Source organism: Lithobates pipiens, unplaced genomic scaffold (assembly GCF_037356315.1).
Source record: "Lithobates pipiens isolate NorthernLeopardFrog02 unplaced genomic scaffold, aLitPip1_a1.2 Scaffold_8, whole genome shotgun sequence".
Taxonomy (NCBI): domain Eukaryota; kingdom Metazoa; phylum Chordata; class Amphibia; order Anura; family Ranidae; genus Lithobates; species Lithobates pipiens.
In genome coordinates, this window is record NW_027507903.1 from 413,955,329 (window position 1) to 413,961,122 (window position 5,794).

The window sequence follows — 5,794 nt, forward strand, 5'->3', positions numbered from 1 at the left end:
ACATGCAGGGGGATACAGAGGGGTAACAGATTGTGTGGGGGGGGCAGACATGCAGGGGGTACAGAAAGACAACAGGTGTATGTGTGTGGGGGGACAGACTTGCAGGGGGTACAGAGGGGTAACAGGTGTGTGTGGGGGGACAGACTTGCAGGGGGTACAGAGGGGTAACAGGTGTGTGTGTGGGGGGGTGGACAGACGTTCAGGGGGGTACAGAGGGGTAGATTGTGTGTAAGAGGAACTGATATGTGTGTGGGGGGTTTGAGATGAACAGAGATGCAGAGGGGTGCAGAGGGGAACAAGTATTCAGGGTGATAGTGATCTAGTGAAAGTGATGGAGTGATCTGACGTGTGAAGATGGAAGAATTGTGGTGATCTGAAACTTGAAAATAAAGAAATTGGGGTGATTTGAGGTGTGGAGGTTCAAGTCCACCTTTGTAAAAAAAATTAAGAAATTGCATATAAAAAGGTACAAAAATGTGCATTTATTATTATTTTTAGTAGGTGTCTGTAAAGCAAGGTAAGTAAGTGTATCTGTATACTCGTACAGACAGGCAATTATACAGTTAGCCTGTCTGTATACTGCCCTAGCTTGTGGACCACAGCTGGCTTGATTAAGCAAGCCGGTGCCATCCACTATTTGCTTTCGGGCCGGGTCCAGATGCACAGGTACAGGCCTGTGGACCACAGCTGAAGAAATGGGTGAAGAGGCGCCGCAAAAGTCTCAGTGAAGGGGCGGAGCAGACGGGGGCGGCAAAATTAGGTTTCGCCTAGGGCGCCAAAAATCCTTGCACCAGCCCTGAGGGTATATAACACACATGTGTCGTACATACGTTCTGTGTACGGAGGAAGGAGGGTGAACGTTCTAATGAAGGTAACAGTTTAACTTGGGACATCAGTGACCTATACTGATTCGAGATTGAGGCCTATATTGGGATAAAATTAGGAGAGTTTAGCCTGATATTAGTGTTTTTGTCTTATGTTTTGTCTTGCAGCAAAGATGAAACAATTCAAAGACCCTGAATTCATGGACCAGTTCATAGACAGATACAGGGATATGAGAAATTTGTGGGAGGTTAAAAACCCCTTATATCAAAATAGAACATCTAGGAAGGCATCACTGAAGCAACTACTGCAATTTGTGAAGACGCTGGTCCCCGATGCAGACATCGAGTTTGTGGATAAGAAAACTGGTAGCTTGAGAAGCACGTAATGGTAGGAACTTAATGAGGTCCAGGCTTCCATGAAATCAGGAGCAGCAGCAAAGGATGAGTATGTACCCAGTCTGGGGTACTACAAAAGGATGTGGTTACTGGAAGACCAGATTGAAGCCAGTGAATCACTTTCTACACTTTCGTCCACCATTCCCTCAACCCCAGCTGATGCTTCCGAGGACTAACCTGGGCCTTCCATCCTGGAAGAAGTTGAGGAGCCCAGCTCGAGCCAGGTATAGTATTTTTTTTTATATTTATTGTCGAAAAATGATTGTTGTTAACTAGATGCTATTATTGATAACAAATGGATGATTTAACAAAGTGTTTTACATATCAATAGACAGTAGAGGCCAAAAAAGATTGTGACAAGAATGAAAAATGCTGGGGTCAGAATTATAGTCTTTTCTATCTTTTAACATTCAATTTGCAACAGTCATGAGCTGAAAATTGTGTGTGATTGATGAACCAAAAACTAAAACTATGTCCCTTTTTCATACACAGGAAGACCTCAGCCAGGACAAAGCTCTGGAATGTGGCAGACAGGAGGAGGCAAGGGTAAGTGTCAGCCAGGAATTGGGGGTAAATGTCAGCCAGGAGGTGGGGGTAACTGTCAGCCAGGAGGTGGCCAGGCCCAGTAGCCTCACCCAATCCCAGGTGCCTACCCTCCCACTTACACCAAAAAGGGCCAGGAAGGGGAGTAACCGGGAGGAGGCAGCACTGGGCCTCATTAAGTATGATAATGCTGCCCTGAAAACACCCCCCAACACTGAAGAGTCCTATGGCTGCTATTTAGCTGCAAAATTGCAGCGGATGGAGGAGGGCCAACGCCTCATGTAGGAGAATATTATTTTACAGGCCCTTCAGAAAGGGGTTGAGGGGCCAAATGAGTGATAACATGCAGTTATGTGCCCTCCTCCTCCTCCTGCCACAAGTCCACCTCCAGGGCCACAGCCTCCAAGGATGGCTGCAGGGAAGGCTGCAGGGAAGCGTGGAGGAAAGGCTGCAGGGAAGACAATAAAGTGATGGCCTGGGTTCAGTCTGGTCTGACAGAAGATGCAGGCTGTGGTAGTACCTATATGTCACCTGCTGCTGTTCCTGATCTCTGGGAGTCCTGGACCAGATTGTGCTCCCTATTCTATGAACTTCTCAGGCTACCAATTTTTAGTTACAAAGAGCTGATGTGTGCCCTGGGGTACAAAGGCTTTGCAAATTCAAGCAGTTTTTCCAGCATTGCCGTCCTCTTTATTTTGTTATGAGCCCCAATAAATTGAGATTTTTTTATATGAAAATACTTGGCTATGTATTTTTCTTCAAACAGGACAGTTTTTTGTGAGTAGGCATGTACTTTTCAAAAATGCAATGTCTAATTAACAAGGGACACCAATCAATCTCTTGAGGTTAAACAATACATGATAATAATGTTCTTGTGGAAACTTGACACACAAAAAAACTAAAAAATTATGGAGACCACTAGAAAATAATTTAAAAATAATCAAAAAAAGGAGTCCTTGATTAAAAAAAAGACAATAAAAAAATTCTAAACATTATTATGGAGATCTGGCTTCAAAAAGAAAAAAAGATTATTCAGGAGATCACGGGAAATAATAAAGAAATACTTTTGTGTAAATATGAGCAGCAATACAACTTCATTCTTCTAGCATTATAAAGAAAAAGAGAATTTGCTGCATTAAACTGCATTGTCACGCTGCAAAATTTGCAGCGTGACAAATTAGCTATCTCCATTACAAACAGTAGTTTTACCAGACCTAGCGCTTCCATCTCGTACTAGATTCTGAGCATGTGTGAGTTTTTGCACATCTGAATTGCATACAGATGAACGCATTTTCGGATAGGAACTGTTTGCAACCGAAAAATAGAGAGCCTGCTCTCAATCTTTTGCTGGTGCAAATTCCACCAGCAAAAGACCAATGGAGCATACACACACGTTAGCTATTGTTGCTTTGCTGTGACCCACTTTTGTGTGATTCTGCTTCACGAATAAAAGGCATTTGAATTTATCTTGTAGTGCGGCCGTCCAGAGTTCTTCAATTATTTGCAACAAGTATATGCCGTGCCTACACCTGGGTTTCTCCATTCCTGGAGGGCCTGTTTTCTTGGATTTGTGGACTTACCTGGAGCGGTGATTCTCTCACATTTGGAGCATACAAACTGTGCATTTTCCAACCAAAGCTCTCATCGGACTTTTGCTCATCGGACTTTTGCTTGTGGAATTTCTGATTGTGTGTAAGGGCCATTACAGCTTTAGATGGGGAAATCCACTTAGATCTGGTACATCCCTAATTAAAATAATAATTACGGATGCAGATGGTAATGTTCCAATATTTTCTCAAGAATTGTATAAAGTTAGTGTCAATGAAAATGCTTCTTTGACTTCAACTATAAAGAAGTACAAACATGTATTCTCCCATGGATTGCAGAGTGCTCTCTACATGTATAGTAATGGAACATTATCACGCCCCTACCCATATAACTTCTGCATGACTTTGGATTCTGCAGACAATGAATGTCCCTGTGGAAAATTCAAATTACACTGATGACTCAGGACTTGGACATGAACATGGAAAGGAACCATTGACTGCCAACAGTGATAACCAGATGAGCCATCCATGATAAATGTAATTTATGACACTGTGTGGGTTATTTACGAAAGGCAAATCCACTTTGCATTGTAAGTGCACTTGAAAGTGAACTGAAAGTGCGATTGGAAGTGCAGTCGCCCTAAATCTAAGGGGTTAATCTGAAATGAGTGGAAGCTCTGCTGATTTTATCATCCAATCGTGTGCAAGCTAAAATGCTGTCTTTTATTTTCCTCGCATGTCCCCCTTCGATCTACAGCGACTTTACTTTCAAGTGTACTTGCAGTGCAAAGTGGATTTTCCTTTAGTAAAAAACCCCCATAAATTGATTTTTGGCTTTAAAAATTTAATTTTGGTGACAATATCTCTTGATTATGCATCAGGTAAATGTGCATTATTTTAGGTGTTAGATAGAATGTGTGGATAGGTAAACCTAAAATAAATCTATATGGATGAAGATTAATTTGAATGTACTTTGTTTTTTTGTATTTTAAAATAATTGATTTTTTCTTTGAAAATATTTAATACATGAAAAAGGATTTCTAGACAGAATGGTAAAATATGATATTATATTATATTACATTATATTATATTATTTATAATTTTGGACTTACCTGTCTTATAGGAATGAGTCACTATCCAGAAAATGTATTGACTTCAAAATTTTCATGACCGCTGAGAATGATATTTTGCTAATGATGTGACAAGAAGGCCAGATCTCCATACGCTAGCAGGATAAAAGTTTACATGATATTACAATGAAATATATAAAAAAAAAAAATAATTTTAAGTCCTAACCATAAAAAAACACAAAGATAATAGATAAAGAAACATCTATAAACCATTCAATAATTACATTTCCAAAAGTTTGCAAATCTAATTTTTATCAATGCCTATTTATGATTAGAGTAACTCATAACAACTTTTTTTAATCTAATTCCTAATTATCATTCCCAACTTGTTTTCACTTTTTCTTATATTCATTCAGAATTTCCTTTCTTGATAGTGCTGTCCACTTTCACAGATGTTGTACCTGATATGATCTTTATTTTAGGTGTTATAAAGAATGCAGATGTCTTATTAGATACAGCAGATGCCTAAAACAAAACTATTTATTTTTGTCTTTACAAACATTTAATTTACAAAGGATTTATAGACAGAATTACAGACTACGCCTGTAGTTGTAATATTTTAATAAAACCTTGGATTAAACTGTTTTATTAGAGATATTTCACTGTTCTGAAAACACACTGACTTCTGACAGCATAGCTGAGAGAGAAGCATTGCTAATGATGTGACAGCAAGACTAGAATGATAGCCTGCTAGCACAATAAAAACTATGAGATATTAAAATGCAATATAGCATTTAATTTAGTCCTGACCACAAAAATTATGTACATAATAAGTAAATAAATATGTATTCAACCACTATACATTCCCTTTAACATAGACTTACATAGTTTTAGGACTGTTTATGGTTGAATCTTTCTACAAATAGTATTTTGTTTCTTATATCTCACTTGTCCCATTTGCTTGAGTTGTGGGTTCTTGCAGGCAGAATTCTCTACCTTTTGTTATATCATCTATCATGTCACATCAGTTCCTGCATGTTTATGTTTTTCAAACCAGTGTAACAATCTGCAAAATCGTATCAATATATATATATATATATATATATATATATATATATATATATATATATATATAAATAATAACCTTCAGTTTTTTTCTATTACATTCGTTTTCTAGCATAACTGCATTTGTAAGATTTATTTTATATGTTTTTTATACTCCTAATGAATACAACTAATGTTGGCAAAAAGCAGTTTTTGATGACTTGTAGCTAACTTCATATCCTTAAGCACATGTAAAACTGTTCTAGTTATCTTTATGCACCATTTTATGCCAGGGAATACACAGAGGAAAGAGATTAAACCTTAATACTTGTATATATGTTCGTAAAGATTCTCACATTTGTATTTAACA

At 38.3% G+C, this 5,794-nt stretch overlaps 1 long non-coding RNA gene across 1 annotated transcript; it reads left to right on the forward strand.

The window, feature by feature from the left end:
- Positions 1–256: 256 nt before the first annotated feature.
- Positions 257–5,454, forward strand: LOC143964438 (uncharacterized). Its single transcript, XR_013271141.1, has 3 exons — positions 257–1,444; positions 1,713–1,766; positions 3,238–5,454. It is a non-coding gene; the product is annotated as an uncharacterized LOC143964438 (long non-coding RNA).
- The last annotated feature ends 340 nt before the right edge of the window (positions 5,455–5,794 follow it).